The sequence below is a fragment of the Doryrhamphus excisus genome, linkage group LG14 (genome assembly GCF_037039965.1).
Source record: "Doryrhamphus excisus strain RoL-2023G ecotype Guam linkage group LG14, RoL_Dexc_Guam_v1.1, whole genome shotgun sequence".
NCBI lineage: Eukaryota > Metazoa > Chordata > Actinopteri > Syngnathiformes > Syngnathidae > Doryrhamphus > Doryrhamphus excisus.
In genome coordinates, this window is record NC_136370.1 from 12,493,231 (window position 1) to 12,519,098 (window position 25,868).

General features: G+C 39.7%; 1 protein-coding gene across 1 annotated transcript in view; it reads left to right on the forward strand.

Moving 5' to 3' along the window:
* Positions 1-21,448: 21,448 nt before the first annotated feature.
* LOC131140178 (leucine-rich repeat and fibronectin type-III domain-containing protein 5) overlaps positions 21,449-25,868 on the forward strand; it is an 84,876-nt gene continuing 80,456 nt past the window's right edge. The window contains exon 1 of the mRNA XM_058090364.2: positions 21,449-22,349. The gene's annotated coding sequence lies outside the window, so the exon portion shown is untranslated. The remainder of the gene's footprint in view (positions 22,350-25,868) is intronic.

Here is a 25,868-nt window from a genome sequence, read left to right on the forward strand (position 1 = left end):
GTGTTGAGGACCCCAGAGCAGAGACCAATGCAAATGTAGAAAACATATTTAATAATAAACAAAGGACGCTCACAGAGGAGGAAAAACAAAGCACAACAAAATACATCAGTGACAGAAGGACACTGGGAAGCTAAAAGTACAAACAAAAGAGTACAAAGTAGCAAATAAGGAGTACAAAGTGGTTCAACTACTTACAGACAGTAGGAAGAAAAAATACGAGTTACAGGGCAGAGCGATAAAAGGTCAGGAGCAAAAATAAAGCGTGCAATGTGGAGGCAGGATGAGGCCTGACAAGGCAAACGATCTGACTGGGGAACAATGGAAGTGTAGTGATATATGAAGGCCTAATGGCTGATGGGCAACAGGTGTGCAGACCAGGAGAGCAAGGCAGGAGTCCTTTGCAGGACAGAAAAGAGTCAACAGGGGGCAGCAGGCCAAAACAAGTGCAGATCATGACACTGAGGATCGAAGCTGCAACCATCAGGCTGTGAGTCAACCACCAATTTACCAACTGTAAAATCAGACAAACAACCATTCACACTCACACCTATGGACAATATGGAGTCGCCAATTAACCTAGCATGTTTTTGGAATGTGGGAGGAAACCGGAGTACCCGGAGAAAACCCACGCATGCACGGGGAGAACATGCAAACGCCACACAGAGATGCCCGAGGGTGGAATTGAACCCTGGTTTCCTAGCTGTGAGGTCTGCGCGCTAACCACTAGTTTGCCGTGCCGCCCACTGTAAAATCAGTCAAAGGTTAATGGAAAAAGTAGAATGGAAACCAAGAACACCCTGTAATTTGTCAGACTAAGCGGACTAAAAACAGGAATTTCAAATGTTCTAAAATACAAATTCAGATTGATAATGCAAAACGTTGAATAATTACAGTCTCAAATATTGCTCTGGTTTGTTTTATTTGTAGCATAATATCCAAATGTGCTGGAATCCACAATATCCCTCTTGATAGTTGTGCTGTGTTTCTATGTGTGTGTGTGCACACTGGGTACTGTGCTAGGACAAGCAAAAAAAGCATGTTCCCATGCTTCATATTTAATTCAGCATCTTTTATGTAAAACGCTCATATGAAAGTTAAAATGTGTGTTCATGCAGGAGTCAACAGGAGTTTATGAGCTACACAATGTCCTTTTGGGTATTGAGACAAGGTCCAGTTTGTCATGTGGGATTTGTCAGGGCTTCATGAAGTGAATTCATTTGTTTTCGGTGTCAGTAAAACACAGAATGTTTGCTGTTTATTCAAATTGAGATGCTTCAGTTCCTGTTGTAAACCTCGGCTCCAGCCAGAAAAACACAATTCTGAATATTTCTGAGGGAAGGGAAGAGCACTTGATTCATCATTGAGTTTCTCTTGAGACAGCTTCATTAGATTCTATTTTAACATTTGTCACTGCATGTCTGGCAGTTGTTGTCAGGTCTGACACCAACCTGTTGATGGTATATTCATGGTATCGCCTCCTCTTGAGGAAAAATGAACAGTTGAGAAAATATCCTACAAACAGATTATAAAAAACAACTTTATATTAATTGTTGTTTTTAGTTGTTTTTAGTTATTAGTTACTTTGGTTTCCTCCCACATTAAAAAAAAAAAACATGCTAGGTTAATTGGCGACTCCAAGTTGTCCATAGGTATGAATGTGAGTGTGAATGGTTGTTTGTCTATATGTGCCCTGTGATTGGCTGGCAACCAGTCCAGGGTGTACCCCGCCTCTCGCCCAAAGACAGCTGGGATAGGCTCCAGCAGCCCTGCGACCCTCGTGAGGAAAAAGCGATAGAAAATGAATGAATAATTATTAGTTGACTAATGGGTCATTTTCTGTTTTCGCTGCGTGTTGGCTCATTAGCATACTAACAGTGATTGGATGTTTACTGAGGGGAGGGGCAATGTCGGCTGTGAAAAAGCACCCAGCAGATGGGCGATTAGTGGAGCTGTCTTTTTCTGGCGGAGTTTTTACCTCTAAAATGTTGATTTGGCTTTAAAGCGTTGTCCCACACCCCAGTGTAATGCCGGCATCATACCTTCAGCTGCCGTCAGGTTGAGGACGGGACAATTAATACAAAAATCTACATGCTGGTTCAGACGGTTATACTAAATCGCGGTTGCTTGTTGCATTGAAATGTGCCTGACAAACCTCTGAAGAATCGGCCTGTGAGGTTTTGGTGATGTGTGTGCACTGTGCGCCGGTCATCCATTTTACCACTGTGCAGGGTGTGCTTTACCTGCACCAAGAACAGACCAGGTCGGAGCTGTCGATCTTTCAGGGCACCTTTGGAACACTGTTTTGTCACAAAATTGTCACTGCGCCAAGCTGAAAATGTGGACACCACCTACCCAAATGACCAAATTGGCTGTGCACAGTGGTGCGCTGGACCCAATTACCACTGCGTGGGGTGCGCCATGGTCCGCCACCACTACGCCACCTTAGCTGGGCTAAGGTCGAGGAGGACGAGAATGGAGAGAAGGCCATAATCTGACATTGTTTTGGTGATATGGTTGAGCACTCCTTCAGTACTGTACTTGGGCCAAACACCAGACTAGAAGGGCTGAAGCAGTAGAGTAGATGGTCCTGGAGTTGAACAGCTACTATACGCTCAACAAGGGGGTCCAGGACAGGTTTTTTTGAGTACTGGTGCAACTATGGTGATTTTGAGAGGAGAGCAAATTGCTAAGGAGGTGTGAATGGTTTGAGTGATGAGAGTGTTGGTAAACATTCCTTTACTAGGGCGGGATTAAGTTGGCAGGTGAAGGACCTGGAAGACCTGATCAGATCGGTAATCTGTTGTCTGGGTGCTCGGGGCAGCCAAGTCAATGCTGCGATTGAGCCAAGGGGAGTTGAACGGAGGTGAACAGGAAGTTATCAAGTCCTGATTGATGTTATGCGGGGGTAGTAATTTAATGAGCCCATTTATGTGCCTGCAGTTTCTATTGGGTTTTTCCCAAGATTGGTTTCTAAAACAATAGATTTACCTTGTTATGTTATTTGGACAATTCTTCCAAGCGAGACATGAAATAAAGCTAAATGTTTGGTTGAATGGTAAGTTAACCTAACGAGATGAGTTATTTTAACTTTGTAAAGTAGCAGTCTAATGTTTGCCTTGGGATGTGCAGGCGGTACAAACAACATAAGGTGCACAACAATAATCAAGGAAACAAAAAAAAAAAAACAGTTAAGTGATGTGGGAAATTATGTAGCATCTAAGAGCCAACTGCTTGTTTTTTTTCACACTCCAAAACCAGCTTTCAGAATTGCAAATGCAGTGAAACCTTTGTCAATAATCCGTCCCAGAAGGTCCAATTCAAAACCTATAATTTTTTTCCCAATAATCCTAAATTATCCAATGAATCCGTTCCGGAATGCCCACAAAATGGGTATGTGGGTAATGTGATGAGGGCAGGGAGATCCACACAGACATCACTTTCTTGATCTGCTATTTTTTTAATTACATTTGTCACCTTCTTTAGCAATCACAGCCTTTTCAGTGCAACGAGTTCTTGTACATTTTCACCAACAAAGCAATGATATCAGTTTCCATGTGAGTATAACACATACTGACATGAACAGCTAAACCCTAAAGTCACACAGCATATGTTTGTTGCTATTTATTCCACTTGCACTATAACACACCACTCTAATTTACTCATGTTGATAAATTCCTTCCTTACTGCCCCGACTGTCATTGTCCTAATCACCTTCACTCTCATCACCTCTCCACTGCACTTCCTTTTTCCTCTCTTACTTTGACTTGTGCTCTTGTTTAATAATTGATTCTGGGTGCTCCAGTGTGCTGACAAAGACAGCAGGGCCATTAAAAATTTCCTCATCTTTGCTTTCATAATGCCCCCCTCCCCTTCCATTTTTATGGACACAAACTGTCAGTGCCCCGTCCCCTATGTATTCTAATTTAGTTTGCATCCTTTCTCACATTCTCTCCATCTTCAGATTGTTCCCAGCCAATAAAGATGACCCCCTCACTCATTTTAATTTAGTCCTTTACAGTTATTTTCTGAATACTCTTTTACAGCTTAATGGGTTTTGCTAGTTTGATGTCTTCAATAATTTCTGTATCACAGAGGTGACCTTTCACTCGGCGTACACCATGCATGACAAGCACATGATGTTCAAAATGCAGACAACGTACCGTAAGTACTCGAGGGACATGGTGATCCTTTTGTAACACCAAAACAGAGTCTATCTACATAATCACAAGCACTTAATGACACAGTAACAATCACATCCTCAAATAGGTTGATGACCACTGCTGAATATGAATATCATATGAATGATGATGAATATTCAATGATAAGAGAAAAAAATCTTACTTTATTAAGAATTTTCTAGTAGTTTAATTTTAATAAATTCACAAGAGCAACGGCTGATTTGACATTTATACAGTGCCGATAGGTACAGATTCTGGAAGAACTAGATAGCGCTCTGTACTGGTTATTGTGTAGCTGCTCTATAGGAGATCACAAATTAATACAAATGGCTAAAAAATGAGCATAATCGGTCATCTTAAATCAAAAATTTTAGTGGTTTGCATGTCGACCACACAAAAGTCAGCTGTGATAGGTTCCAGCATATGCACAACTCTAGTGAGGATAAGCGGTATAAAAAAATGGATGGATCTTGTCCAAAATGTGTGGATTCTGTACTTCCAAGTCAACTTCTGTTGTTTTTTAACCATAACTTTTTTATATCACTTTGGAAATGCTGTGTTTCCCATAATCAAAAATGGGAGTCTCTCCTGTCTATAATCCTTTGATGAATGCACATTGTCTCTCTCATCTTGCTTTCTCTTTATCGTCAACGCCTTTTGTTCCTGTGTATTCCCTTTTATTTTCTACTATTGTGCACATGTCAACACCACACTTAACAAGTATACCCACTGAAACATGCACACAATATGCACGCATCAGTAATCCCTCACAATAACATAGACTCTAGGCAATTGCTATGTTTGCCATTCTATTTTCTCCTTTTCTCTCTGTGCTTCAAGATCAACACACATGCACGAAAATACTAATATTGCACACATACATATACACGGATTACCATTTATCTGCGGTACACTGACAGTTGAGGAAGAGGCGTAACAGCACTAATCTGCCACGCTCAGTCTCCCTCATTCATTAGCGGCACGATAATCCTGCACACCTCCGATGTGATCAGCTTCCAATTAGAAACCCATCAGGTTCTGGGTGCGTTTAATTGCATTGTCTGATCCAACCACGTTCCTCCCTCACAACTTTTTGCACTAAGCAGCAGGATCCTGCGCAGCATAGTGTTTATCCATCATAGTTTGAACTAACATTCAATACAGAGTTCCTCGTAAATGAGCTCATTGACTGAGGAAGGGAAGTACTGCAGCATAATTAATTCTGTCAGTCACAATATGACGATGCTTGTGTGTGGATGAAAGGCCACAATGCTGGGAAAATATGCATAATTAAGATATGTGTTGTTTTTTTTTTTTTTTTAAGGGCTGCATGGTGTTGGAGTGGCTAGAGCGCAGGCCTCACAGCTAGGAGACCGGAGTTCGATTCCATCCTCTGTGCAGAGTTTGCATGTTCTCCCTGTGCATGTGTGGGTTTTCTCCGGGTTTCCCAGCTGTCTTCGGGCGTGAGGCGGGGTACACCCTGGACTGGTCACCAGCCAATCACAGGGCACATATAGACAAACAACCATTCACACTCACATTCATACCTATGGACAATTTGTAGTCGCCAATTAACCTAGCATGTTTTTGGAATTTTGTACATAAATACTGATATTTATAAATATAGTACTGTAAATATATACATTCTAGGTGTTTATAGTAGGTGATCCTGGTTTTTTAAATGTAGCTCACAGGCTAGAAAAGTATGAGCACCCCTGACTTAGACTATCACCTTGAAAAAAAATCATCAAGACAAGTGTAAAAGTGATTATAGGGGTGTTATTTCATGTTTACAAGGCTCTAAGAAAATAAACGTAACAGGTTTCGTAAACAGGTTTTCTGTACTCTATGAAAATATTCAAGTAATTTCCATTTAGGTCGGGTTTGGATTAACCGCGATAAACAAGGGATCACTATACATTACATTACAAACATTACTCCACCTACAGATGCCTACCTTTCATTTAAAGCCCTCGGGGAATCATTTTGAGTGGAATTATTCTGTGTATATCACCTTTCATGAGCTTCAAAAAATGAAGCTGATAATCTAAGATGGAATTCCGTCTGCCCAGTGGCTATAAAAGCTGTGCCTGTGCAAGAGTATTTCATTCCAGGTGGACTCAGCAATGGAAATGAAGCAAAAACAAGATAATATTTTCTCCTTAAATGATAATGTATGTAGAGTAGATCCATGTTGCAATGCTGTCTTTTGGGTAAAGCTTGTGTGTATGTCTTATAAAGATATTACGAGTTCCTGAGGGGAAGACAAGTTCAACACGGGATGCCTGCCGACCTAATGACAGTGTGTGTTACTGCTGTGCAGCTCTTGCTCTCCCAAGGGAGATGTAAATGTTCACTTGGCAGTTTTTATATGCAGCAACGCACAGCTAGACATCTGGAAAATATAGACGCCTATGTCCACCTGCTCTGCAATGCTGCCTTAATACATAGTGAAACAAGCCTTGTGAGAGAATGAAACCCCCACCAAACATATAATTTAAAAAATGGATTTAGTAAAAATGCCTCATGATAATATGTGTTGCTGTAAAAATGTTGTCCCTGCAGTCCTGAGAGCCCATTAGAGAACCTTTACCACTATGATCCAAATAAAACATAATGTATGTCAACGGGCATACAATGTCTATAAAATGTATTCACCCTCTTAAATATTTCAGATTTTGCTTTTCTACAGCGTCAGGCAAAATGATCTGACACATTTGTTAGTTAAATAAAAGATATGGCATGTGCCTGGAGCTGGTCATCCCCAAAATATTACTCTGCTTTAAGTATTTTGCAGTATGCACCTTGCAATCTTAAACTTGTTTCCTAACTACACGGTACATTCTTTCAAGACAGCGGACACGATCGTGCATCAGTCACTGACTGTTTTTTTATGTCTGTTTGTTTCGAGTGGTGGCTGGTGATATAAAGTCAATTGGAAATTTGCTTGTAATACTAAATGTCGTCAAGGTTTACACATTATTGTTATGTTTATTGCCATGGTTGCATGAATCACACTTCGCACAGCTCGTATTTACATATATAGTAATTATAAAAGATACAAATAATTTAAGAATAAGTCTAAAGGATCACTTGTCACATACACATAGCTAAATAATAAACAATTCATATAGGAACTTCTGATCAATCCAAATTAATTTCAGATTTAAAATAATGTACAGCTTTAAGCTCAGCTTTAAGCTCCAACCATTTCCGGTGAAACCCTGCCCTTCCGATTCATGTTTATACAGATAATTTAGATCAGGGGTCTCAAACACGCGGCCCGTGGGCCAAATGTGGCCTGCAGGACACTAGTTTGAGGTCCCCGCCTTGATATGAAAGTTTAATGTTAGTGTGGCCCATGCAAGTTTGATATGGATGCTGTATGGTATCATGTACCCAGAAAAAAAATTATTACGTTTGATTAATGTTCATGTTCAAGGTTAAATAACTGTTAATAGTCATCCTCCCTACCCGTGTGGAAGTGGTAAGTTTTTGGCTATTTAAGTTTAAAGGAAATAACTTGGAGGCTACCGTTTAGGTCACTAGCTCTCTAGTTTGCGAGTTAGCATGTGTCTCAAGACCCTGCAGTTGCGCAATATGTTGTAAATAAAAAGAGTATCAATGTGACTATAGTCGTGTTTTGTCATGTCTACAGGGCTCTAATAATGCTTTGTTCATTTTAATCTGAAAAAAATAATTTGTCTACCCACCAACTATATGTGGTTTCTTAAGTTTTTATTATTTGCCGTTTTATTAATATTATTATATTTATTTATTACTGATTGATTGATTTTCTTTATTCTTGATTTGTTTATTTATTTTATTTCTTATTTTGTGTAGAAAAAAAAAATTAAGATATTTGAGAACAGTGGAATGTTTTTATCAGAGCTTTTCTTGTAGATAATTGGAACCAAAGCAAAGTTTATTCATTTTTCTGTTTTTAATAAATGTGTTTTTTTTTTTTTTTTTTGAAAACCTGATGCGGCCCATCCTCGCCCAGACCCTAGCTCCAGTGGCCCCCAGGTAAATTCTTGTTCTTTTTGGCTGGATCTGATTTTTGCGGGGGCCATGACCCCACTATCCCCCGTTCAAATTAAGCGCTATGTTCCCTCTATTCCTTTCCTGCATCCATGTCAGGAGACTTCAATTTTGGGTGAAGTTAACAACGAAAAACGGCAGGAATGACACATGAAAAGGTTAGGTAATAAATTGAAAATAATATGAGAGAGGAGATTTGAGATTGGAAAAAGTGTGTCGCCATTTCATCTTCCACATGTAGCAGCTCCTCTCGAGGAATTCTATTATGGCTTATTAATATTAGGTTTCTGGCACACTGAATCTAACTGCCGTTCTGGATTCATTCACATTCATCTGGTGTCTAATTTATGGCTTCTCCTTTTGTTCTTCACATCATATCGCATTGGAAGGGTGGATTAGGCAAAAGTAGGTGCTTGGTTCAAAATTGTAAATTGAGCATACATTATTTTGGATCATATGCTTTTTCTACTCAGTGAAATCTTGGTACAATTTTTTGCCCATCATTCACAATCCTTATGGAAACTTGAACGCATATTTCTTTCCCTTTTCTGTGCATTATAACATGAGAAAACGAGTTAAAGCATTAACTGATAATGGCTGGATACTAATTACCTTTATGATTTGTTTTGTTGTGGTGCCTCAATTTGAAATCTGTCATTTTTGACAATGTTTCCCAGTGCACCAAATATACAGGGGTGCCTTTAAATTCAATAAACAATAACTGCTTTTCACACTCTACTTGACTTAGAAACATAGAAAACACCAGGTATCTCTTCAGGGTTTGTGTTGCCGTTTTCTGGAGAGTGAGGTAATGAGGAACCATAACATTCAATTGCATTTTCTAGCTTGTAGCTTCCTTTGTTGTGAACAAACAATGGAACGTTATCTTGTTCACATTGAAAGGCATATTTTCCGTGTTCAGTGGTGTCATGAATGTTGACATAGTCACCCATTTTTACACTTTTTGTAACTAAAACCAGTCTCCTTCCACAAAATGGAGAAGAAGGACGAAGTGATGTTGCTTCAAGAACCCTCCCCACCTCAACCTACCCATGGAATACTTGGAGTACAATGCATTTTCTCTTGTTGTAGTATTTTTTGTATTGTATTGGCCATCTGTGTGGAGTTTGCATGTTCTCCGCGTGCATGTGTGGGTTTTCTCCGGGTACTCCGGTTTCCTCCCACATTCCAAAAACATGCAAGTTAATTGTCCATAGGTATGAATGTGAGTGTGAATGGTTGTTTGTCTATATGTGCCCTGTGATTGGCTGGCGACCAGTTCAAGGTGTACCCCGCCTACCACCCTCTCTGGGATAGGCTCCAGAATACACACAACCCTGGTGAAGGCAAGTGGCATAGAAAATGGATGGATGGAAGTTGCTTATTATACTTCTTATTATTAATATTGCTTCTTTATTATCCCTTTTGGTTTGGTAGATAGTAGCCCAAAGTCCTCCAGAAGGTGTATGGATTTAGAACACAATCAGAGCACAATCTGCTACGGTTAATACGATTTCAAATAAAGAAATATATAAAGGGAACTGAGTGAGAAGCCACCGAGAGTGAACAGAGGAGACACGGGATCGGGAGCCACAACATCAGCAGCTGGCACAATGATGGACTGAGGGTTTTGAAAATGTCCCCCATGCAGAGTTTGTGATAGACTATTACTGCCTGGTACATAGTTCATGCAGCTGGGAATCATCGTATTGAAGCCCTAAACCAGTTAAGTAGTTTGCTGAGAACCGATGCTGTTCTCATTACAACGATAAGCTCACATTTAGCTGACTATATTGAAATGTCTTTCCCCATAGCATCGGATACAACAATGGGGAAAACAATTTGGATGTTCTCCATGACTTTTACTTGAAATTGCTTTTCTACTCAGCCCGGTTTCAGACTCGCCTATCATGCTATGCTTCCCGAGCACCAGTTGAATATCTCCATCCTCCGAAAGCCCTTTTTGATCTTCCCACTGCTTACCCACACTATTAAAAGCAAGAGTGGCACCCACATACAGTATCAACACGCCTGGGACATACCGACTTTGTACAAGCAACAACACCAACATGGACAAGTCCAAAAACACTACCCAGGAGGCAGCTCAAAAGACAAAAATGTTTCACATCCACTCAAAAGTTTCAGCACGAGGAAGAATCAAGGTAGAACTACTTGAAGTAGGACTCTACAGCCAACACAGCCAAGTAAGTAACATTGCTTTACCTCAATAGGGTGCCTTTAAAAAAAGACACAGAATACAAACATTTTTACAGAGAATAGACTCATCATCAGAAAAAAAATTAATATTCGTACTTCCGCACACACCCCTACAGTGACCATGTGACCACACCTTCCACCCCAAACCTGTTTCCTACATATTGCCTACTCGTTGCTCTCATAGTTTCTTCATTCATTTTCTACCGCTTTTTCCTCACGAGGGTCGTGGGGGGTGCTGGAGCCTATCCCAGCTGTCTTCGGGCGAGAGGCGGGGTACACCCTGGACTGGTCGCCAGCCAATCACAGGACACATATAGACAAACAACCATTCACACTCACATTCATACCTATAGGCAACTTGGAGTCGCTAATCCTAAACCTAGCATGTTTTTGGAATGTGGGAGGAAACCGGAGTACCCGGAGAAAACCCACGCATGCACGGGGAGAACATGCAAACTCCACACAGAGATGCATGAGGGTGGAATCAAACTTGTGTCTCCTAGCTGTGTTAGCCTGCGCGTGCAGTCGAGGAACACTATTGAATTCCAGAAATACTGTAATTCATGGCAATACAAGAAAGTGGTAGTGGTTGATCTTGCTGCCACATTGTGTCTTTGGGGACAGACACATAAAGAATCACATCTTTATTCAAGGTAACGAAATGTTCATTTATCCCCTTCATTATCATTTATCAGTCGTGTTGTCAATAACTAATATATACATGTTGTTTGGTGACATAGTCAGGAGAGGGGGTACACAAACTCCACACAGAGATGGCCGAGGGTGGAATTGAACCGTGGTCTCCTAGCGGTGAGGTCTGCACGCTAACCACTCGACCGCCGTGCCGCCTACTTAGCGACTTATTTCTTCCTTAATGACTGAAGGTTATATCACCAAATTTAATGACATAACCTCATTAGCATAGACCATAAGAAAATAAGGGGTCAGTTGAATCCCGCAGGGTCCAGACATTGATGACAGCTAGTAATGAAAGATGAGACCACTTGGATGAGTCACAGGAATCATCCTGATGAATGGCTTGGCGGGGAGGAGGCATGTTGTATGATGATATCTCCAAGATCCAGCATGTGATTGGTGACCTGCATTAGTGGGAGATACATATTTAAGTAACCTAACTGAGAAAATGATTACTTTCCACAAATAAGATTATTAGACAGATTAATTAATACCACCACTGTGACCAAGAATTCAAGTAGGAATTTCAAAAAAAAAGCAAAGGTAAATCTTCCTGATTGGAATTTCACAAGTTAAGTCAAACATTTTAGAGTTTTCCAAGAACCATCCCGGGTCGCTGGGAACTAATGGCCATAACTCTTTAAACATTAACAGTGGTCTGGCCCTCCTGTGAACCTGTGAGACTGTCTTATAGAATTTTAAACAATGATTTTTGACTGAGCAGGCATACAATACTGCCAAGTAATCATCTCTCTATGACTGGGGAACAAAAAGACGTGAAGGTAAAAGTAGGTTGCCATTTCCATAAAAAACAAAGGCATTTGTCATAAAAGAGCTGGTAAGTCAGACAGGGATTAAAAGAGAATTTGCCCTAGTTTCAATTATTGTCTCCTTTACTTATCACATGACAACATCTTTACTTTTGTTAGCTGTGAGTTCACCTAAAGTGCCGATATGAACAGCAAGGCAAGCACAACACAGATATTCACTCCTTATCAAAACTTGAACCCCAGTTGAAAAATTGTATGTTCATCTAATCATTAGATGATTAAAAGTTTAAGACCATACTTGCTTGATTTGAGCATTGAGTATTGGATTGGAATGGCACTCGGTGGTATCGCACATCAGTATTCAAAGCCACACAGAGTGGATGACACTTTTTGCACTTCATTATGTCTTTTCTTGTGGAAATGCACAGAGAAAAAGAAAAATAATCACCATGAAAATGAACATGAAAGCTCTGAGAAAGGAGAAACACCCAACAATATTGTCAGCAGTTTTGCTATGTTAAAGTATTCTCTCCTATGAAAGTGAAAGTAAAAACTAAGTCTCATTCTTGGTTTTTTTTTTTTGTCTCCAGCTTCTACTTTACTAGGGGCGGCTGTACTTCCATTCTGTGCTTCTACCCTCCACCATGATGTTAAACAGCAACTAAATACAGTTGTCCGCTGCAGATTATCGTGGTTAATTGCTTCCAAATGGGATGAGTACATTTCTGCAAAGTAGGTCTTATTCATAAATTGGATGTTTTTTGGCTTAGAGCAGGGGTCTCAAACACGCAGCCCGCGGGCCAAATGTGGCCCGCAGGACACTAGTTTGAGGCCCCCGCCTTGATAAGAAAATTTAATGTTAGTGCGGCCCACGCAAGTTTGATATGGATGCTGTATGGTATCATGTACCCGGAAAAAATTATTACGTTTGATTAATGTTCATGTTAAAGGTTAAATAACTGTTAATAGTTATCCTCCCTATCCATGTGGAAGTGGTAAGTTTTTGGCTATTTAAGTTTAAAGGAAATAACTTGAAGGCTACCGTTTAGGTCGCTAGCTCTCTAGTTTGCGAGTTAGCATGTGTCTCAAGACCCTGCAGTTGCGCAATATGTTGTAAATAAAAAGAGCATAAATGTGACTATAGTCGTGTTTTGTCATGTCTACAGGGCTCTAATAATGCTTTGTTCATTTTAATCTGAATTTTGTCTACCCACCAACTATATGTGGTTTCTTATGTTTTTATTATTTGCCGTTCTATTATTATTATTATTACATTTATTTATTACTGATTGATTGATTTTCTTTATTCTTGATTTGTTTATTTATTTCTCATCGTATTTTTTGCAGAAAAATAAAAATTAAGATATTTGAGAACAGTGGAATGTTTTATCAGAGCTTTTATTGTAGAAAATCGGAACCAAAGCACTGAAAAAGTTTGTATATTTTTCTGTTATTAATAAATGCGGTTTTTTGGGTTTTTTTGGAAAACCTGATGCGGCCCAGCCTTGCCCAGACCCTAGCTCCAGTGGCACCCAGGTAAATTGAGTTTGAGACCCCTGACTTAGAGCATAGAAAACCCATTTAAGACCTTCTAAATGTATTTTTTTGCATTATAAGAGCCCTCTAAACATGAAATAAAACCCCAATAATTAGTTTTACACTTCCATTACCCAATATAGTAGACATAATGACAGAAAACATGACGTCTTAGACATGCCCCTGTAGTAGTATCATAATATGTATTTTGCACATCTGCATTTTTGCAAATATCATCAAGATGATTGAATCACCATTGAAAGAATCAATTGCAGCCTTGACTGAGCAAAGCAGCATAAAGAGTACTGTATGTTTAAAGTCACTCTTCAGAAAGAATTATTGAAGCATGATGTTCTCACTGGACTGTATAATCCTGCTCATGTTTGGAGGAAGATTCCTGGAACCAAAAGCCTGCGCAGTGACCAGAAAATCGGAGCAGTGGAATAAGAAAAGGGGAGTGAACCTGCTGAGGTGTTGTAGAAAACAATGACATGCATCCAAGCCATGTGGTGCAGTCCGTGTGGGACCATCTCTCCTCTTTCCTATTAAACATTTATCCCCACTTTCAGATACCTGCTGTGCAAGCATTGATGTGAACATGCCAAAATGTGTTGGCAGTGATAGCAGAAAATGCATATGGCTTCTGTCTCACTACTACTGGCGTCTGGGCTACAAATAGAAATATATAATTCCCCTGTGAGTTGCTTTAAAAACACCCTCTGTTACCACAGAAAGCTTTAGAGCATGCGGCTCTCCATCCTCCATTAAATTTTTAGGAAAACCTTCAACAAATGTTGAGGCGTGTGTAATATTGTCTTCAAATGGTATGTTTTTCCCTCGATGTTGATATTTTAGAAGCAAAGAGTATTGAACAAATTGCTTCTACTGTGGAGTGGAACCTCAGTTAGCATCATTAATCTGTTCCAGAAGGTCTGAAGCAACTCAAAATCTACCCTAACTGAATCAATTTTTTTTCCATAAGAAATAATGCCAATGCAATTAATTCATCTTGGACATCAAAAATGGTTACACAAAACACTTAAGATAGACCAGTTTTACTTTTACTGAGTGTGTCCTTTAATTAAAGAACATTGAAAAACAAGTCATACGTAATATTCGACACTGGTCACTTGAAAAAAGTCCTCCTCCCATTCCATGTGGAAGTGGTACATTTTCTTTGTACTTTTTTTCTTCTTCTCTACTCAGTTTTAAAACCTTTAAAGTGGACTTATTATACCAGTGTTTAAAAAAAAACTTGGGTATAGCCACTGATTGTGAAGGGAAACGGCTATTAGCTTGCACATACATTTGAAATGGACAAATATGAATATCTTGAATAAATTCCTTTCATATACAGAAAAAAATATGAATGTAGAACCACTGTACTAGCATGTTGGTATCAAGAAATCTTGGACCCTAAAGCAGAAACAGAAGTCAGAGCAGTTCTGCCAGACTTGCACAGTCAGCCAATTAACAACTCAAAGAGGTGGTTAGAACCACAGCAGGAGAAAGAGTCTATAAAAAGACTAACAATAAGACAATGGAAGTACTAGCACAGATCGGACAATTGGATTATAATTAGAACCAAAAATCAGCCTTACAATGAAGGAAAACGGAATGTGCTTCTGCAGCACATAAATATTACTTAAATACATATGTGTAAAATTCTTGTGCTATCACACATTTGTTTCTGTTTGGCAATGAAAATGTCTGCTCCTCCAAAAAAAAAGTGCATCCAAATGCATTACGCATTTCAAACTGTGGTGGACACTGAGTTTATTAATAATTCCAACCATTGTTGCTGTTGGCGCTGAAATAATACAAGCCATGCAGAACCAACCTATCTGTCAGTGTCTATACACACACACACACACACACACAATACAGAATAACACAATCATTACAGGATAGTCCACAAACACACGCCCACACGCAAAGCTGTAGTAACACACCTTTTGAGCCACATTAGTGTCAGCACACTCATAAACATATTCACACACAAGCTCTGTTTGGTCACACTGGAGCATAAACGAGATTGGCGATTGTGGTCTGGCTTGTCTTGTTAGGTGTTGCTTGAATGAAAGTCTTGCAGGGGAGGCTTATCTGTTTGGCAATACATACACACACACACACACTCTTGTGCACAAATACACATCTACACACTTTTAGAAAGCTTATCAGGGAGATAACGCTGTGAGGTGCAAAGGAAGGAGCTGATTTTTGCCATGAATGGCAAATGTATCTTGCTTAGGGAACCAGTCACAGATGCACAGTTCCCTTGGTTACAGAGCAGATGCTATGACTTGAAGCACACAAAGCATTTGGTCGTAACAGCATGTAGTGCCTGGCAGCATGCATGAACAATAAAAGAAATATGGCAGAGCTTCTAGATAAAATGATTTTTTTTTGAGGAGGAAGATCACACCTTGAGTCAGTTTGTTAAACAAAAGGACACTTCACTGAGCTGTGGTGTGATGATTTGCCAGCTGAACAAGCCAAAATTCAATGTCATGTCTGTTAGGCGTTTCGTGGTGGAAGAATAGAGCAAATGAGCAAAGTCTCAGGTGAAAGCGGCCCTCACAGTCTGGTAATCAAATCTAAGTTGGAAAATCTGTTTTTCTCCTGGTACTCCCGTATCCCAAAACCGTGCATGTTGAGCTAACTGGAAATTCTTAATTTTAGGTGTGAATGGTTGTTTGTGGATGTAACCAGTAACCAGTCCAGGGTCTACCTCATGACGCCAAAAATGACAAAACAATAACAAAATGAAGGTACTCAATAAATAAAATGATTTTATCATGCTGTGTCACCTACTGCATGAAATGAAGTTCGGATATTCAACCCCCTCTCCCCCTGGCAATTTTTCTAAACTGAGGCTATTTTGGCAGTGACAGCACGTTGAGACTTTCTGGGAAACAGATTCAAACAAACACAGACGTGAACTTGCAGCGAAGAGTGACATATTCACAACAATAACACAATAAATAACATGCACCGATATTGTGTTGTGATGAGTGTGATATAACACACGGAATAATCGACGGGCGGTGATTGACACTGACAGCTCTATCTAGTTTGCGAGATACATCACGAGTGACAGCTATCATTGTTTAGGTAGCAGAATGTACAATAATTATGCATAATAATAATAATAATAGCTACTTTTGGGGCCATAACCCACAACACGCATTTACACTCTGAATGTCTGACATCACTTCTTGTCCCCCACACATCCGTCCACCGGGGAAACCATTCATTGTGACATGTACACAAAAGCAGGAGTTTTTATTCACGTATTAAATGGCTTATTTACTCTTCTTATGTTTAATATACTGAGTAATACTAGTGTAAAACCATTTAAATGTGCCATTACATTACACTAATGAGGCAATATCCACCACAGGAAGTATGTTATCCAGAAAAAGAGCTGCTAACGTGTGAGTCTATTCTACCTTATTCATGCTTAATATGTCTTATTTTCTCTGATTATATCTATTATATTAGGTAATACAAATGTACAGGTGACTAGGTACAGCATATAGTAGGTGTCATTTCATGCCTAGAGGGCGCTAATAATGTTAAATGAGTCTTTAGAAGATTGTTAACAGGTTTTGTATACCGTAACTAGGAAAATATTCAATTTATTAATATGGAATCCTACTTCACGGAAACTCACTTATCACTCTATAGTTTTCACAATCCTGCAGCATCCTGTAAAGCTCAAACTCAAATGATAATGTTATGCAAGAACCTCACGCATTGGTGATTTACTATTGTTGAGTTATTGAAACACCGCGTTTGTCCAATTGTGTTCAAAAAGTTTGATAATGAAGCTGGGAAATTATCAAATTCAAGAAATAACTCATAGCAATGTGTGAATCTGTGTAGCCTTTGCTAATGTTAGTCTTCAATCAAAATAAGTTAAACTATTTGTTAGTTTATCCACTTCATTCCTCATTTATACCCATTTAACATTGTTTTGTGTTAACATTTTGGGATACCTGGAACAGATTAACGAGATTTACATTGTTTCCTCTGTGGAAAATTATGTTTAATTTTTCCAATGTCTGGGTTTTAGACAGACCTTTGGAAGGGATTAATCCCAAAAACCAAGATTCCACTGTATAGGTAACGGAATGAAATAGATTTATTCATTCATTCATTTTCTACCGCTTATCCTCACGAGGGTCGCGGGGTTGCTTGAGCCTATCCCAGCTGTCTTCAGTCGAGAGGCGGGGTACACCCTGGACTGGTCTCCAGCCAATCACAGGACACATATAGACAAACAACCATTCACACTCACATTCATACCTATGGACAATTTAGAGTCGCCAATTAACCTAGCATGTTTTTGGAATGTGGGAGGAAACCGGAGTATCTGGAGAACACACATGCATGCAGGGGGAGAACATGCAAACTCCACACAGAGGGTGGAATCGAACTCGGGTCTCCTAGCTGTGTGGCCTGCACCCTAACCACTAAAAATAAAATAGGCCTTTACATATGATTTCTTTCTGCAACTACATAAGGACAAAAATACTTGTGTAGCAGTTTGAAAGCTTTGAAAAAAAAAGAGGTTCATTAGCACCACATTTCTGACAGCTCTGCCACACTTGCGTTGTTCTGGAGTAATAAGGCTAAGGCACACCACCGCTTCATTTGAACAGCCCATGTTAGACGTCTGGAAAACAAGGTCAGAGAGGGCAGACTGAGATGGTTGGCCATGTGAGAAGGATGACTATAAAAGAGGATCCAAGTCATTGCTTAGTGATATTTCCTGACTGATCTAAAACTACTGTTTCGTCCCTTACATATCATCGGTGTACTGTTAATGCATGACCATAGAATGTATATCAAACCATTGACCATTAATGTTGTTCGTTTTTTTTTCCGTTTTTTTTTACAGGGCTTTATAGTGGAAATAGGTGTATAATAATAATGTACAGAAATGGAAAAGAAATATATGTTCATGTTTCACATAAGGATTGTGAATGATGGGCAAAATAAAAAAAAAAGGTGCAGTTCCCCTTTAAAATGGTCAAACATTATGACCGAACAGCACAAGATGGTGCGTCACACCTAGTTCAGTACTGGTCTCAGCAGCTCTAGCTTTGTTATCCAAGTCTCACTGGAGGGATTGCTGTTTGCCTTGACAATTATGTCTGTATCAGCGCTGTTTACAACATGGTCCTCAAGCGATTAGACAATCAATGTGCTTATTGCCCCTGCTGGAAGCCTCCAGTCTTAGCGGCTTAGGGTGTTAAGTGCACACTGGTCAAGCACTGACTTTTCACTTTCTGCATATTAGGAACACTACATTTATATAAATTTGTATATGACATGTAGGGTACCGCAAGGCTCCGTGCTGGGTCTTCAGTTTTTTTTTAATCAAAAACATAAATGATATCTGTAATGTACGTATCTGAGCTGAAAAACAATTAGTTTTGTTTTGCTGGAAATAAACTATCATAAATGTAAGATAGGATGACTTTATTGAGTACCAATGTGCGTATTTGTGGTACACAACCTCTCTGAAAAACAACAAGTCCACCAAGCAAAGCAGGCTGATGGCTCTTTATTAATGTAATACTTTAAATTAGATTTTTACACAATACATAAATAGGACCCATGCGATTGCTATAATGTACGTATGTTTTACGGAGGTGTTGAAAATCTTTCTCTAGCTAGATCACTGTACACTTAACAAAAATATAAATGCAATTCTATGCAAAGGATATGGTACTATGGTGGTAAGACCAGATACTTTTTGTTTAATTTTGGAGTGGACTTTTATTTTGGCAATCTTGCTTCTTGATGTGCCACACCTGTGATGTGGAATGATTACCTTGGCAAAGGAGGAGCACACAATAACACTAATTGTAAACAATATCTCAAATATATAAGCCTTTTGTGTACAATAAAAATTATTCAATCTTTGCATTCATTGGAGAACAAACTAAAATATTTTTGAGTGTAGTTTATTATAGAGGATTTATCCTCTGAGTCAGCTAGACTGTAATCATTGCAATTATTGCTCCCATAAAGTGTCTTAATAGAGTGATATTTCACAATTGACGTAATCGTTCAAAGAAGGCACGACCTGAAAGAAAAAAAAAATAGATGAACCTGATTAGGCTCTAAAAGGTTACTAGTTGTCGATTGCCCACATTTATGAGCGCTTGATGAACAAATGAATAGTGATTTCTGTCCTGGGCTAACCCATCAGCCACCTGAGAATGGCTCAATGACTTGAGCGGCTGTTAAGAGCTAATCAATAAACACGTGGGTACTAATAATAAAAGCTTTAAGGTCAGATTTTGCTGCCTTGTTTTGACCAAATATTCTATTTAATCGTAAAATAAGAGAAGTACAGAGCAAAACTTTGATCATTTATTTTTATCGGTGCACTGCAGAAACCCCGTATCTCCCAATTTCTATGACATTGACACTCATTACAACATTACTCAGACATGTAAACGGTAACACGTACCCATTTGCATACCAATCGGCTACTTTGATAGCATGACAGGACCCCCCTATCAATGTGGTCATTTGGTTACGTTATGAAGAGAGCTTTCATGGACAACATAACGATGTCTTCTTTCTAATTGACAAACAATAACAAATGGAGTAATAGAGACTCCTAATAAACAGTGTTACACATGGAAGAGTGATCAATATGAATGGCTAAAGAGAGCATTGCAAGGATAGAGAAGGGTTTAAATTGTGACGTCACATTCCGCAAATAGAAGGGTTGGTGGGTGGGTTTTTTTTTTTTACCAAGATAATTGAATTGTCATTTCAGATGTATAGATGTATATTACTTGGCTGCTCGGCGGTCATGTGGTTAGCGCACAGACCTCACAGTTAGGAGACCAGGGTTCAATTCCACCCTTGGCCATCTCTGTGTGGAGTTTGCATGTTCTCCCTGTGCATGCGTGAGTTTTCTCCAGGTACTCCAGTTTCCTCCCACATTCCAAAAACATGCTAGGTTAATTGACGACTCCAAATTGTCCATAGGTATAAATATGAGTGTGAATGGTTGTTTGTCTATATGTGCCCTGTGATTGGCTGGCAACCAGTCCAGGGTGTACACCCCTTCTCGCCCAAAGACAGCTGGGATAAGCTCCAGCACCCCGCGTGAGGATAAGCGGTAGAAAATGAATGAATAAATGTATTTATTATATACACTTGTATACTTGCTGTACACTTGTACCCCACATAGTTGCAATCTTGGTGGAATGACTAATATGAAATACGTTTTTTTTAGATGTGTGGGGAAAACATGCTAGCAGGTATTTCATTGGCCGATACAAATATTGGCGATAATGCTCCATTTGCCTCGATTTGCATGCATTCTCAGTTAGCATACAATATGGACCGTCTTCTGTTATTAATAGACTGTTATTGGAATTGTGTCATTTATGTATTTTTAATCACAAAATTCCCTTTTCAGAATACTATTAGCTTGCCAGGGCAACAGGAACCAGAAGTCAGCTACGTCGCCCGTCTGTGATATCATCAAGATAGATCGATCTCAAACACATTGATCTCACAAACCGCATTTTTATAGTTTTGCAATTATTGCTTTATATGCATAAAAATCCCAGATGTACATACATGACTAAATAAAGGAGGAAGTTAACATTTATTTTACACTAACCACCAAGGCTCCACTATGCAGGTACACAGGCTATGTTTCAATTTGGACACTTACACTTCAATATGTATTATGTACACTGCGTTAAAAAAGTGTAATTTCGAACCCAAGCAATACAGAATAAGCAGTCCCAAAACAAAACAAAAAAAAAACAACATCATAGAATTAATTTAAAGCACATGGAGTTAGCAAATTTATTTTTTGACCCCCCCCCCCCCCAATATCTTACAGTTCTACTTTCTCTTGTCGCAATATACAGTAGCTCGATGGACATGCACTCCGTTTTATTTTGACGATGCATAGACAGGAAGTAGAATTCCCTTCAATGCCTCACACTTGACAATTGATACCCAATGCGCGGTCTGGATTAACTGCGCTCGAGAGGCGAACACCCCGGACCGATCATCAGCCGGACTGCTGCTAATAAACTGTCTGTGGCCGGAGAAACCCTTCGAACTTTACTCGAACCTTCCCTGGTACCGAGCTGGTCTACGGACTACTCGTGGTTATGTTTTATTCATTTGTCTACCAAAATTGGAGAAGCAGTGTCGAATTGACTTGAGAGACTCGCAAGAGAGAGACAGAGAAAGAGAGAGAGAGGTTTTCGACTGGAAAGTAAAATAAAATGTGTTGTTGAAAAAGATTGGGAATTTCAGAGTCTTCGGTCTACCACGGGACGTACTCTTCCATTGATTTAATTAGCTGAGGTGATTGAGGGATGTATCCTACACGGAGTATGTTCATCTTGTAAAGGAATTCTTCGCGTGTCACCTGCGCGAGGACAGCGGCTGGTGGGAAAAGAAGGAAATACTGGCGGGACGCAGCGGAAGTAGGGAAGAGAAAAGAAGGGTGACGCTCGAAGGAAGCAGGCTTCCTATCTCTTTCTCTCGGATGGGTTTCTTCTCTAAACATTCGGATGGAGGGATGAAACACGGAGATAAAGAAACCGAGAGAAAGCAAGAGAGAATAGGGCGAGGAGGAGGATGCCATCGGGCGCTTTGAGAATGCAGAAAGGACGCACCCCTTCTGGAAGAAAGGCTTAAAGTGTAAACCTTACACGGAATTAACATCCAGGGATATTACACATATTTACCTATGCACAAATACCCATGGCGTCTTTTCCCTGCCATTTGGAACCTATTGTGGAGTTACGACCCTAACTGAATGCTAACGATGGGATTTGGAGAGATAATTACACCCTGATACTCTGTGCTCGAAGAACGCCAATACAGGCTGTAAGATCCAAAAGAGGTAAAGTTTGACTCAAATATGTATTCCATGCACCATATATTTATGGCATCCTCGTTGGGGTTGTGTTTGTTTAAGTGATGGGAAGATGGTGGCTCATTAAAGCAGAGTTATCAGCTCCTTTTGGTGTGCTTTTCATGGGACGAGGTTGGAGTGGGGTAGGGGAGCGGGGTGCAGGTGCATTATATTGCGGTGGGTGGAGTGCAAGGCCTACTGTAGAAAATGAGTACATTCCAAGGTCACAGTATGAGTCTGGTGCAAGTTATACAGGTGTGTGTGTGTGTGTGGGTGCAATCCTTTGGACGGATGTACAGGAGGTGCGCTCAGGGTAATTACGCGCACGCGCACATTGTTAGACGTTAGAGTTGGGAGACTTCAACGCACTTCCACGGATAACACGGATAACACTCAAAGCATACATGTACTTGAACAATTCTGCACATTTACGCACCTGTCTCCAACCAGAGAGGAGCGGACATATGGGCGTGTAAAGAAGTGCTGCGTTTGTGTGTCTTGTGTGCAGGGTGTGTGCGTGTGTGTGTCTGCAGTGTGAAAACGTATTACAGTAGAGTGGAGTGAAAATATATGAACGCACTGTAACAGCACCGACACAGCAAAATATGTGCATAAAAGATTAATGGGTTTCAATGTTATGCTTACGCACACAAGTGAACCGGAACCATACTGTGGGGTGTGCCTGTGTGGCACGCGTGCATGTGTGCAGGTCTACATTGGTGAATGTCAGTGACGGGTAGAGCTCAGCATGTACTAAATACACGTTTTCATTCTTTTCTCACTCATCACCTGTGTTGAGTGTGGGATATGCAATTCTCTGTCAAACCACTAGGGGCAGTGTTTTACAGAAAGGAAACTCAGTGAGCAACCATGGCACTTGAAGACTTTTTACAATGTTAGCTTTCTTCGCTAAAAGACACTGTTATCGGAGCTGGAACTAATCGATGTGTTTTCTGCTTCCTCCTACTCCTTTTCGGACATCTTTAATTGTGAATTGTATAACAAAGCATTAATTTAAAATTGTATGCACCGAAACAAAAGCCACTTTTATTCCAAATGTTGATCCAAAATCAGACGAAAAAGCGTCTGCAAAGACTGTACGCTCGCTGAACGAATTGTATACACACAGGGAAAAAATTCGTATCAGCATGGTGATTATTACATGGTTGCCACTACACGACGTTAGATATAACTCGATATGCAAGTCAGGCTATGCAGATGGGTTTGGAGGCGGACAAGCAAGCCAGTAGCATATGGTGACACAAGAACATAATTCCATGTTACGACCTAACACAAACCATACATTTGTGCAGTTTGATTAAATTTATTCTTCCTAACAGAGGTGGTATTTTTTACTTTTAAGGGGAGTTCTTTAAAGGGACTCTAATAATGTTAAAAACCGCACTTAGAAAGTCGTAAACAGGTTTGCTATGCAGTAACCGGGAAAATATACTATTAATAATTAAGGAATCCTAGTTCGTGCAAATTCACATTATGGTCGGTTCTGCAATCGGGGCGATTGTATTGCTAATAGTATAAAAATGCTAAGAAAAATAACAGAGCTGTGGAAAAATCTACCAAAAATATAATAAAAAATAACTAAAAAGTGCCAAAAACAGCATCAAACTATGGCTTAAGGCGAGGAACCAAACAATGGAATGAGGTGGCGCAACAAGGCAGTCCAGGAAGAGAAGTCTGTCAACGAGTGTGACAAAAAAAAAAAAAACTACGTATACAAAACTACAAATGAAAACCTAGCTTATATCACACAGAAAAAAGGCATGGGTGTCCTAGTATACGTATAAAAGAAGAAATAATGAGGAATAATGGCGGTTTCCGATTGTGGATGCAGGACTTATAAATGTTGGTAATTGTCAATTAGTAAACATTTGTGAACATAATATAAATAACTGAAAGCATAGGTATTGTTTTATATATAGTATTCATTAGAGCACTTTGTGACTTTGTATCAACTATGTGTGTCATTTTTATTGTGCCTTAATTTTTAGATGCGTTTTACTCTTTTGTACTGATAGAAACGCTTGCATTGATTGATCTGTACAATAACTATATGCACATGAACCACTCATGTCGGTGCTAATGGCCCGTAGATATAGATGCATTATGCAAATGCATCTCTGGCACTTAAGAGAGTGTGAGTGAGCATGTACAGCAGATAAACTAGTGATTTTCAGTCCATTTTTGTTGTGTTTAAGTGTTGAATTTGCATGCAAAGGGAGTGGCTTGCTATTACATTAGCTTCAGGATAAATGGACCTAGATGAATTGAACAGGGGTGGACAGCTGGTATTTCAAGGCCTCTCTGCATTTTTTTTTTGGGTTTAGCTATACCACTGCATGATTGCTGCTCCAATAATGTGTGTTTGTGTTTTTACTTTCATGATATACGCAACCTTCAAAATGGCATGCACTGAGCAGGTAGACGCACATTAATGTCTGTCAAACTCATTTCTTCTCACCTTTTCCGCTATATTTACCCCCACAGGAAGACAGGTAAGAGAAATGTGTTAACTGTTATCAGGCTATAGTAAAGGGAAGTAGAGGCTGTTAGGGCTGTCTTTAGGGCAGGCGGATTTTTATTGCAGCGTCTTTCTTTTTGCCCTCTGTTTATCTCAGCTTTCAGCAGCAGGTCTCCTTCATTCTCTCTTTAACTATCTGACGGGGAGGGTGGGGGGGCAACTGCAGGAAAGTGGATGTTGGAGCTCTAATTCAATTTATCCCATTGCTCAGACAGAACTAGAGAGAGTACACCAGAGGGGGAGAGTGAAAGAGGGCAAGAAAAATGGTGACCGTTGATGTTTGCAAAAATGCGCTATTAGCACCCGGCTTACAAGCCTTCTTGGAAGCTGACTGACAATTTTGTTTTCGAGCCCCACAATTAATTGATGAATAACAAATTAATCGGTTGGCAAATAATCAACAACTATTTTGGTTTATGATTAACAGATTTTTTAAATGTAAAAATCGTCTGATTTCAGCCTCTCAAATATGAATATTTTCTTAATTATTTAATTTAATTTTAACACCAGAGTGAGAGAACTGTCCATATTCGAAATGCATTTCAAATACCCAGCTTTCTGTAAGGCCGTGAATGCATAATGGTTGAGTTCTGGGTGGTGATTAGACAAGCACGGTTATGGGAGGGGAAGCCAGTGTGTGCCTGCCTGCATGCTGTCAACTGCTGGTGAGGTGTCTGTTCCCCCCCCACTGAAGAAAATAGAAAGTTTAATTCTACGTGGACAGATTCCTCCGCCTTTGCTCACGATTCTGGCTTACTTAATCTTGTTATGTGGTGAGAAATTAGCACCACGCTTTCAGAACAATCAGGCTCACTTTGAAATGTGCAAACCTACAACATTCAAACAATATTCGGTCAGAAAAGTGGAAAAAGCTCTCCTTTAAATGGCTTATTTACTCTTATTATGTCTACTACATTGGGCAATACGAGTGTAAATGTGACCATAGGGGTGTTATCTCATGTTTAGAG